Below are 12,787 nucleotides of genomic sequence, written 5' to 3' on the forward strand. Positions count from 1 at the left end.
ACCTATCACAGTCTTGAGTATTAACAACAGAAAATTACAAACCCTTCCTAATACTTTCACAACCGTTAAATAAGTCGATGGCTAGCTGAACTCGGTAGCCTAGTGTTTAACACGTTTGAAGTGAATAATATCGAGTTTAAATCTCAGTACAGACATCAAAACCAGTATCCATATATATTCAGCTGCTTAGTGATTACAAAACAGAACGAAACCATTCAATTCCCCATATATACTCACCTCATCTCAATACATTCATTCTAATTTATTTACGTACATGTAAAGTATGAGAAAGTTGCGTATTTTTGATAATTTCTCACTGGTGCTTACATTTGCAAATAGAAATGTTTAGTTGAAGACATTTGGACTGTAGAGGTTAATGAGAATTTAGTGTACACGTAAATGAATAAAATGAATGAATAGAGTGATAATAATGATGAGAAATTGTCAAATACTTAGTTATACAAAATGTGTTAGGAATTTGTCTATGTGTCTAACAGTATGGAGGAAAATTATTGTTCTTGTAAAGATATACATAAAAAAATGGATTGATCATTGATAAACTGTGTTAATAATTACAAGCAGAGATGGATGGTGGTTACCAGTGGAATCCGCGATGTGCGTTTCGTTCTATTTTGGACTTGTCAGCTGGATGTATCTGCATCGCAGAGTTAAGTTGTGTGCGTATTGTTCTCAATATGAAATTAAATGGTAGATTGATAATAACAGTGAGAATTTTTTGAAAAATCGGTAATGAAAGTACATATAAATATGGATGTAACTGGTGTAATGAATGGTTATTTTTTTACTTATATTTGGAGTATGTTGAGATAGATAGCGGAGACGACGATGTGTGAAAAGACAGTAAAAGCTTCATGATTGAACATTTGAAAAGAGAGTATACAACCTCACCAGGAAGACTTACCGGAAGTCACGGAAAATAGGTATATATGTTGTGGTTATGCTTTGATAATATTAAAAGTTGGTAACATTCTAGGTATTTTCTGTATGCTCCTTTTTTATGAACTGACGTGTAATTCACTGTTTCTTCAATTAAAACTATATGTTAAATACCGAAAAGATATATTATCTTTACTTAAACTATTTATTAAAGTCTGGCTTTTACAAAACCCTCAACTAAACAATAACCGCTTGTACTCAGTATTTCGACGATTTTTAGTTGATGGAAGAAGTACTAGTGAGCACTTATCACTGACGGAGTAAAGGAGACATCACATTCTATAACAAGTTGACTAGAATTGAATATCTGAACTATCAAGTTTTGATTCAATGGGTATAATTTATCATGTTCGTTGAAAATGTCCATTATTTTTTCAATTTACTAGATATTTTGTTGCGTTTGTTGAGCACACACGCTGGTTCATAGTCACAGATGGAGACGAGATATCTATTCAGAACTATACAGTCCGTAACTTATACTATCTTGAAGTTGAGTTGATCTATACAGATTATCTGAAGTTTGTGTGCGAAGCGTGGATACGCATTAGTGATTAGTCTTATTCCTTATTATATTTGTTTAACTAGGATCAGTTCGTGATGTAAACTATAATATTCAGCAATCTTCACAAGCTTCCTTTTAATAATAATAATATTAAAATTAATAATCTCACTGATGACTAACTTCGAGAGGTAATTCCCAGAGTTCTAGAAGTAGTGAGAGAAGATATTATCCGTGTGAGACTCACTCATGTCGAATGTGAACCCGTTACCTACTAATGGTGTTTAAAAATGGTTGTTCAGTATTGTGTGTATATATGTAAACTATTTAATGCTGGACCAGTCTTCTGATGATAAATACAGTGATGAGTGATAAAATTTTTTTATAGTTTTCCAAGCTTTATGGGATAAAAAAGTCAATCCAGTTGAATACCTTTACCATTTTCGATTCACATTGTATGTTACATGCTGACGCCAGGGGCAGTGTACCAGGTATGATGTGTCTATCGATTGGATAGTGAATCCTCACTGACTGAGATGATTGGGACATGTATTACATAATCTCAACCCCCGCCTACCTTGACAGGTGATGGAGAGTGGTACAGTAGTAGGTTGGAAGAAAGCTATGGTTGATCAAACAGACATTGCTTTAATTCATGGAGCTAGTGATAGTCAAAAAGACCATTTTGGATAGATCTCGAGCATCTTGTTGAACACCATGAAATTATTGTGGCTAACGGTTGATGTTGGATAATAGGATTCAGAATCAAGCTCAATGGTGTGAAAGCATTAACTCTTTGCCTTCTCTTGCATTTTAAGTTTTAGAACTGTCTTATTGCATGAATTCATTTGTTCCTCTAATCATTTTGTCTATATCTAATGTTTTATACTATCAGTGGTACTGTCAACACATCTACGGCTCTGAAATTAGTCAAGATACTCTCATTTGGCTGTACTGATTTTGTACAACAACTTTAACCGATATGCATATGTGCTAGGTTCTGTGTTGGTTATGACTAACGGACTGAATGACTAATTAACTTGTGGGTAAATAAGTCTCTACAGAATGAATCTAATAAATATAGTGCAGTTCAGTGTATGGAAGAATGCTTTGATTTAAAATTAATTTTCATCAACTGAAAAATCATTTAATACCAGGTAAAACTAATCAGCCGGTTCCTTTTTGTAGTTTCTTTTTTTTGGATTATACAGTAGTATCTCACATTGTATCAGTAGTATATAAACCAACAAATTCACAGCATTTTCGTTGTTATTCACAAACACCTAACTTCGACATCACATAATATTTAGAAAACTTTGATTAAAATAATGGTCTTTCAATGTTATTTGCTTTAAAGCAATATTTTGATGCATAGCTAATTTATGCAGAAATAATATACGAACGATATACACACATTTCTTTTTGTTTTGTCTTGAAAAAATGTTTTTGTTTCAACATTTCTTTCTCAACCAGAATATACTTATTTATTCATGAAAAAGAAAGCAGAATATATAGTGCAGTGTTAGCATCAAAAACTATGAAATTAATTGATGCGTGTTCGAATTCCATAGGAATGATTAGTTCTATTAAGATTGTAGGTGTGCCGACTAACACGAAACCTCGATTAGGTTGGGTATTCTACCGGCTACTGTCAACCACCTAACATCTTAACTTATAAGTGGTTTGACCAAATGGTTATGAACTGGTTGCCGCACCAGTCTATTAATGTAGTTAGCTATGCATCTATATCTCAGTGAAGTTCTTTATTAAGAAAAAAATGCGGTCCAAATATTTTCAAAAGCTCACCAGGTGATGCATTGCTATCATCTCATATATATGTATTTATATTTTTCTCTTATATACAACATTGTTATTTTACTAAATCACACCGATGCAAATATATGAGGGTAACTACACCCCTGTCTTAATGTTTAATAAAAGTGAGGTATCTTACATTTTCGAGCGTTTTTCTATTCAGCTGGTTTATCAGTGCTGTATATATGTGTAATTTCAGCTGGAGACATCATTTTAATCATATAAAGTTATCTCCATATGTCTTCTGTGAATAAGTTACTGTAACGCATTCCACCTTGCCAGACAGAAAAAGAAAAGAAATTGAAATTTCGAGCATCCAATAAGATAATCAGCAAGCATTAACTTACGTGTAGTAGTGCGATGAAAAAAATGCTACAAATTCATCGACACGTATTCTATCCTTGTCAATAACTAATTATTGTATGAATAATGCGATGAAAAAAATGGTATTATAACTACCAATTATGTCATTCGCTTTTTCTAAAATCATCCTTTCAGTCGTTTAGGCGATCTTTAGCATTTAAATTATTACTCCAGGATACAATTTTAATAACCCATATTATTATGGTATTAATATTACTATCATTACAAGTATTTATCGTTTATATTTCGGAACGGAAGTTTGTTAGTCCTTAAAATGTACTTAAAATGAAAAAAACCTAGTCTGTGTGTGTGGAATTAAGCGAGATAAAGTGTTTACTAAATTTGGGTAATCATCTCTGACACAATATTTTTCATGATCTCAAATTAATTAAAACTTTTTTGTTAGTATATGAAGTTGTATAAGTTGTTGAATTTGTAGTTTCACGGGATGTATTGATCTTACTTCTGTCTCAGCCTTGGGTTGTGTATGCTCACTCTTGACAAGATGGAACAGTTATACAGCTTTTCTTGTTTATCAGACATTTATTTGACCGAATTCACTTCGTGATATCAAAATGACACATTTTTAATTTAAGTAAATGTTAAGTAACTATCATAATAACTGGTAACATAATGAGTTCCACTGGATAAAGATGGTTAACATGTGACTATATATCAGTGTATTACACCGAAAAGGAAAAAAAGGTACACACATTTAGTTAAAATATTTACTGTGAATAGTACATTTCATATTATATCAAATGTTAGCAATTGTAGTGTTAGGTGGCTTGAAGTAGTTGGAAGGAAATTCTTTTTTAACTAGGTTTTATGCCAGTCCGTATTCGTCAACCACGTATAACTGTAACATTTGAGGGGATTGATGCTGTTTGAGAAAGCATCCATTTTTGGAATGATTTTTGTCCAAGTTCATACCTTTTACTATTTTGCTATGATATGAAATAAACTTATTTATGCATCACTGCACAAGTTAGTTAGACAACCTCTGAAAACGAGAAGACACTGGAAAGCTTTTTTTCCTTGGATAGGACATGTACATTTATGCACGATTCAATTTCCAATGATCCAACAGTTCACTTATATTATTAGTTCAAATTTTACAATTTTTCAAATGATACCATTTGAAAAATCAAGCACATACTGTCTCTTACCTACTCCTAATTACACGTTCGGTCTTAAATCGACTAATTGATTAGTTTTCTTTTCTAACTAAAAATACTGATTTTTGCTAAACTTGATTAGACTCACTTTTAAATTCTTTTCTAATTGGCTCTGCCTACTCTCATAGTTATACGAATTACATTGCATAATTAACTTCCACCTACATTAACCTTGAATAGTGTCTTCCCATTTGCCTAAAACAAATTCATCATCAGAATAATCCTAATTAAATCAATAACTGTAAATTGTCAATATATATTTCTGTTTCATTTTTCACTGTTATTTTGTTAAATGTATGGTATAGGGAAAAGTTGAAAAAATTGCTTAAGGGGTTTTGTGCAAAAGTCGAAAATTATTGCCTTTTATATTGTGTATAATAGTATGCAATAGAGACACCTATGTATAATGTTCAGAATGTTTAAAATGACACTAAAAATTATTTTTATTTTGCCATCATAGAGAAAAAATAGACTGTGTTAAACACATCAAATGATTAATTATTTCCATATACAATGTATAAAACTAGTAAATTGTCATTATTTCATTAAAATCCGTATTTCTAGGTTTTTAGTGTTGTTCTAACTTAAATCGGCAATCCCCACAACCCTATACTTACAAATGTTCATAATCCCTAAATACTAACCCTTAATCCTAAAACATACCTTAACCCGGTGGCACCATAACTCGTGAAAGGATTAATCAGATTTAAACCAGTGCTCCTTCCAATTTCGCGCTAAATTTGTCCGTCTTCATGGCTACAGAGCATTTTTGCATTACAGCTGATGCCGTGGAAACTTCCACCTTTAACTCCTCATCCTAACTCTTGTCTAACACAATGTTAAGACTGTATTTATACTCTTATAAAAATTCGAGGAAACAGAAATCTATGTCTTTGTTTTTCCCAATTTATTGACAGAATAATCTGAAGACTTCAGCAAACTCATGAATTATGTAAAATCTGTTCACGCTTTGTAATATTATAGTTTACTTCTTTACAAACTATCCATTTAAAAAAGCTGTTTTCTTATTGACTAGTTATCAGCTTTAAACATTCGCTGCTGTTACTTTCATCTCGTCCTAGTATCGTACTTTTCCGTAATGCAATATAGTAGTATTTGAGTAATAATCTCATGTTTGTCAGTGTTTTTGATCACAGTGACCAGAGAGTAGTATTGTATATTATGATTGACATTAGCGAAATGTAGACCTAAATCAAGGTATTAGAGATACAGTTTGTACTTGTGAGTGATGTGAAATTTTCTTTCATAGAATCGAAAAGTAATATATCTAAAAAAACAGTGAAGCTAGTTGTTAACGTTTGTTACAGTGCTTATGATATAGTAGACAGTTAATGAAAGGAAATGGTATTTTTAATAAATTTCAGGTATTAGGATTGAAAATAACTGCAACTTTTTGCTCGATATTGGTGTCTGAGATCCTTCAATGAATTAATTGGATGGAGTGAAGAAGAAGAGCACATAAATAAAGGGCTTGAAGATTTAATAGAATTGTTTACAAGGTCTCATCCGGCTAAGAAAGAGATAAATGTCTTAAACACTTTTTCGAATTTATAGACTGTGGTTACTATCTGTAATCCCTATAACCTCTCCGAAAGGCAGGGTACCAGATCGAACATAATATGGGAATTTCCAAGGTCTACGATAAGGAACTCTGGACACTTTGGTACCGTCGACTAAACGATCGCTGTAGTGCAAGTATGATAGAACTTTTTCAGATTTTTTCCCAGACACTAAAGAATGTGGTCAGTAGATTATGAAAGTCATCTACTGACTCATACAACATGTCTTCTCCGACTATAATCTTCACCATGTTTCACACTGAACGATTCACATTTCAAACAGTTCCAAATTTCAATATAATTACATGATTCTAATGTAAATTAAATTTCCACTTTAAGAAGTCCAACCAAATGAGAGAATGGTCATTAATTTGGCACTTCTTATTGGTCTTAATGAGTGATAATTCTTGTCGATTGAACGCTATATTCGCTTCCTAAGCTATTCTGGTAACCCCAGGCTAGAACTACTCAGCGACTTGAACACCAGAGAGAAGACACGAGTATGAGAGAAACACTTTACTGCAAGTTTCAATCTTGTACAGAAAATCATAGGTATTTATAGATGGTAGCGTATGTTAAATCAACATCCTATTTCAGCCAATCCACTAACGACATATTATGCTACCGACCAATAGTAGCACGCCACGTTGGAACTCTAGAATGTTCCATCATACCCTGATTGGCTAGGGCTCTTCGGCTCCTTTTTGGGCCTCTGGAGGCTCCGTTGAAGTTCTCCGGAAGCCGACTCAACAATGAGATTTAACTTATTTAGTTATTTATTGATTTATTTTTTCAACACTTACTCTGACTGATCGATGTACAGTATCTAAAAATATGTTTGAAATTCATCTTCACACTATGAATCATATTCATCAGTATCAATTATCAATTCAAAGAAAAAAACACGAACACGCCAAACTTCATCAATATGAATCTACATCAATTTCTCCCATTTTTATCTTATTTTAAAGTATTTTTTTCTCTACGTTTACTTGTTTTATTTTGTCTGGGGTTATTCACAACATCTCCAACGTTCAATACTTGTGTTGTACCCAGCCCTTCTGGTCATTTTTCTCCCTATGTTCTGAGTAAATTCTGAATATTAGAATGTTATTTATATATGTATATATGTATTAGGAATAAGAGGTTGGAGAAAAATAATGAAATTTTTAATACAAATTTTACAATTCAATATACACCACACCTAAGTTAAATGAAGAGATAGAATACGTTTCCATAAATCTGTAGCGCATCAGACATTTTCAGGCATTTTTCCTTTCATTTAGTGGGCAAATGTTGCATATAAGAACATAATTATAACTGTGGATTTCATTTTAAGCTCCAACCTACAATTTATTCGCATTTTTCATCCGGTTAGGTGGCAAAGCTTTACACTAATATGTTCATAGAAGATATATGAATATAACTTTAAGTAATTAAGATGAAATCCTCTCATATGCAATATCCACTCATTAACTGAACGGGAAAATGTCCGAAACTGCTAGATATTAAATAATGAAAAGAGGATGGCTAACCTCACACATCTAAATGAACAAAAATTTAACTGAAAACAGTACGATATACATAGTGAACATAGAAAACGTTGTTGATGACTTCAGAACTTTTCCTCTCTTCGGAAATCATTCATTAATATCGATGGTGATGTTTTGTTTAAAGTGTTATGTTGTTTATCTATTTACTTATTTATTTTTCTTTGTTTCTGTTTATCTTTTTTTATTCATAAAAATGATAAACAAAAAGCAAACTCTTGACTGATTGTTTATTTAACCCGGAAATTCAACTCTTCTATTTATTTGTTTATTTCCTTATCACTTACAGAAGTGATTTGACTTTTTTTTACCTTTGAAATATCAATTGGGGAGTAATTTGAAAATGTCCATATTTGTTCATAAATTTATTCTCATAAACAGTGAGTATTTCAACAATGTGAAACTCAACTACTATTAAACGAGGTAAATAGTTTTAGTGGCGATTTTCAAATTGCTCTATAAACATCCATGAGCTGAGCGCGTGTTATTAACAGGCATACAAGTTTGTTCAACGAAAGTTGTAAGTAATCGAATCAAAATGTTATATCAGTTTATAACACTGTTAACTGTTGAATTGAACAGTGATTTTAGGTTGACATTACCTGGTTGGGGTCTGCGCGCAATACACACTTGTTCTGTGTTCTATGTTGTTCATGATTGACTGAACGTGGTTAGACTAAAAAAGTTATCACGATTTACACTTAGTAAAGTTGGACATGCTACAGTGCAAATTGATTGGATTCGCCAGATTATGAAACATAGAATTTCAACTCACTTTTCTTATGAGATCATGCTCATCAATTAGAATTCAAGCTGTCATTCTCAATCTCATATGAGTTATTTTAGTTGTGCACTGTTGTAGCTGCTCACAGTATAATGAAATATCATTACAGAGCTCTCTGTGCTTCATGATTTTCTAGGTTATGTCGTGCCATGGCAAACGATAGTTTTTAAAGATAACATTCTTCAGGGCTTATGTCACTCGTAAGCATGTTATAATAATCATTACCGTTAATATTATCAACGAATACGGATCAATACATTAGTGAATAGAATGAAACCAATAATGTAAATATTTTTCTATTTGTTTTAAGCTGGTGACAAATAGCACTACAAGTCAAGATCAATTGAGTTGATTAAATTTTTCTGTTGAAAATAAAATAACCCTGCATCATCCCTTTAAAACTCTAGTCGAATAGCTCGATAGTGTACAGTTTGGATTGACTCTTGACAAATAACACACCGTTATAAATTGACTTGTATGCATGATAGTGTTTTGATTGGTGGAATTGAGCTTCCTCGTTAATATCTCTCAATCTGATTATTCCTTATGAAATAAAGCTTTCATAGAAACTCGATCACTAATCTTTTCTATCTGAAGATGTGTATATTTGGAATGGATAATATTTTCACCATAAAAGTATGTTAGTTCGAACAATTCACTTAAACTCTATTCTAGGATACAGTTGTACACATATTGTAATGAGACTTATCGAGTATAGAAGGACAGGTTTAGGCGCTCATTATAATTTTACTTGTTATAATCTACTCTTTAATACATAATTCTAAAATCTCAACGTTATGGTACACAATACGTCATGTATACAAGAGTAATCGTAATGAGTGAATGAAACAATTAATTTACAATACTGTGATTCGAAACATTTGACTCTATTCCGGAAATTATCAAGAAAACTACCTGATGATCTATGACTATGAAGAATATATTTTAGAAGAAAATATCACTCATTATATATAAATTTTTGGCTATGTGATTATTGATAACAGCTAGAAATATATCTACTTAATAACGCATTTCATACTAGACAAATGTCAAAACTGAGTGAATAATTGTCACCACATAAGAGAATGTAACTCATTCTGGAATAATAACTGGATTTATTAAATTTCAGTTGAAGGATTATCACATTCAATTCATTTACACTTGATAGTCCCTTATTATCAGTATTATTATCATTACTATATAAGTTCATGATTCGAATTTAATCATGACATATTGTTATTCATCCTAATTATGATCATAATGTCAACAGATGGTTGATCGAAAAACCATCTTTATGTTTTCTTGAATGTCTCTACTACTTAGCTAATGATAATAATAATAACAGTAATAATGCATATATAACATATAAAAGGCTCGTGCTCGTGAATAAACACTGCTGAGGAGTCCCGTATCAGGAAGAAATGATCATATAGTGCTTCCCGGTTTCCAATAATCATCTAACTAAGATCAGTTTGTGATTTAAATTATGATTATTTTACAATCTCTACATATAACAGATTGTTGTATACAATGATTCAAGCTATTCATTGTTTAGAATCGCCTCTGAATGCGTCAATACATCATTTGGCGACAATGATGACTTTGAATTGGTGAGCGTCTTTCACAAAAGCCAAACAAATCTATAATATACTTTGCACTTGTTAATGATTAGCATCAACATGGATTTCATTATTTTTTTTACCTTGGTTTTTGAAATTGACTAACAACTCAAGAGTAATAGGATAATAATTCATAAAGTGAACATTGAATGAATATTGTGTGCTACATCACAAGTTGACCAGAGTGGGAAAATGAGGACAACTAAACCGTACTGTAGTGATCACAATACCGGTTTGATGCTATTTGTGGCGTTACGTTCCCGATGCTTAAGGTACTTTAAAGAAGAATCACACCACTGTCCATTGTTCCTTAATTTTACATGAATTCTTCAGGTAACATGAGTTCATGATGCAAAATCCTTTCATGTCATATATATAATCTGTTAACTATCAGATAAAATATTTGTTAAAATTCACTCCTTGTTTCACAAATTACGTAAAAAGCAATGTGTTGTATGCTCCATAAATGACGCAAGTTGGCGAAGGCTAGACGTGCCTTCTGTTTCCGTGCTGAAATAATTTAGAAATTTGATTAGAATGGCTGTCATTGTGATTGCACGAAAATGAACTTCGAAATTGACGCGTGTCACAACGGATCAACATGTTTATCACTTATGAAAATCATCGTGTCACAAATGAACACTACTCACCCGAATCGACTGGAATTTCCTCAGAAGTCTGAGACGGTACTTGTGATGCTGTATAACAGAAATAAATTGAAGAGATCGTGGTGAGGATGGAGGTGAGTGAATGGCGCGAATATGCTTGTTTCGCGAATGTGTTCTTTCCTATACTCATGATGAATACGAAATCGGAAGTCAGGTTAATTTATGTGGATGCGACTTTATCATGTAGGATTGAATATGATGCTGATGAGGTGGAACTTGATGGTGGTATTGGTGTTGATGATGTTGTTTATGATGATGCGTATGACGATGTTGATGATATGAATGATGATGAGGATGTTGATGAGAATGTTGAGTTGGAGGGTGGATGCGGCTGCATGGACGACCACAACGACGACGACGACGACGACGACGTCGACGACTACTTTGACGATATTGATGATGACGTTGTTGAATGGATTGTGAGTGAGATGTGAAGTTGTTTGCAGCACCAGTTTGTTCAGCTCAAATGATACATTGTGAACGACGGAGACTGATGAAATTTCAACAAACTGGACTGCTTCATCAGTATGAATTATACCAGCATGAAACTCTTCATCTATTCACTACAACTATTTCTCATGCAATCGCTTCCCCCTATAAGTCTCAATGGAACTGGAAACAACATGGATGAAGAATATAATGGATGTGATCACGGAAATCACTTCTGTTTCATTTTATCTTGATAATGTATATATATTAGAAGGATGACCTGAAATGAACAACTTCGTGTCTGTATTTCGTAGTAAACATAGATAAAAGTGTTTTGGGTTAAAAAATAAGAACATAACCTCTTCCTAACGTACATGTAGTCTATGATGATAAATCCATACAGATATAATAATTATTAGGATGGTTATTTTTTTTAAAGGATAGTTTTCAAACATCTAACCATCCGAGTTCAATCATTACTTACATACTTACTGGTTACTTACGCCTGTTAACCCCAATGGAGCATAGGCCATCGACCAGTATTTTTTGCTGGTTAGCTTTTTTTAGCAAGTTAGTTTTCTACAGGATGGGGTCGCTAACCCCATGACCACCCATCCTCCTTTACTCGGTCGTGGAACTCGCAGTAGCCCTAGAGGGGTTCCGTGGGAAGTTGAGTTCAATCATATTATACATAAAACATCTGACAGTGACGACAAATAGATGGTGTTCGCCAAAATATATAGAATTAACTCAAGTTAAAGATGTGAACTATAAGTTGTTAACTCAGTAATCTGAAGGGATCTTCATCGCTTCTGCATTGAAAATTACAAGTCTTATCCTTGTTGAAGTCAAGTGCCCATTGTTCTAGAGCCGTATACTAGGACGAAAGAGATATCACCTATTCTAAAGTCTTAAATGATTGATTGACTAAAATCGTCACATGGTGTTAACAAAAAATAATTATGTCTTGATGAACATATTTCCTTAATCTACGATGTCAAAAAAATCTAGAAAGAATAATCTGGATTTACTTCGCTGTTTTTTATATGAATTCAATATTGTTACTTACTGGTTATGTAATACCATGTGTAGAAGAAGCGCTGGAAGTGGATAGGACACATATTGAGGAAATCACTCCACTGCGTCACAAGGTAAGCCCTCACATGGAATCCTGAAGGCCAAAGGAGAAGGGGAAGACCAAAGAATACATTACGCCGAGAAATGGAGATAGACATGAGAAGAGTGAACAACAATTGCATAGAACTAGAAAGGAAGGCCTAGGACAGAGTGGGTTGGAGAATGCTGGTCGGCGGCCTATGCTCCATTGGGGTAACAGGCGTAAGTA

General features: G+C 33.0%; 1 protein-coding gene across 1 annotated transcript in view; it reads left to right on the plus strand.

Annotated features, from left to right (window-relative positions):
- Smp_017730 (200-kDa GPI-anchored surface glycoprotein) overlaps nt 1-12,787 on the plus strand; it is a 115,300-nt gene that overhangs the window by 46,092 nt on the left and 56,421 nt on the right. The gene's annotated exons all lie outside the window — the stretch shown is intronic.

This window comes from Schistosoma mansoni, chromosome W (assembly GCF_000237925.1).
Source record: "Schistosoma mansoni strain Puerto Rico chromosome W, complete genome".
In the NCBI taxonomy this organism is placed as follows: Eukaryota; Metazoa; Platyhelminthes; class Trematoda; order Strigeidida; family Schistosomatidae; genus Schistosoma; species Schistosoma mansoni.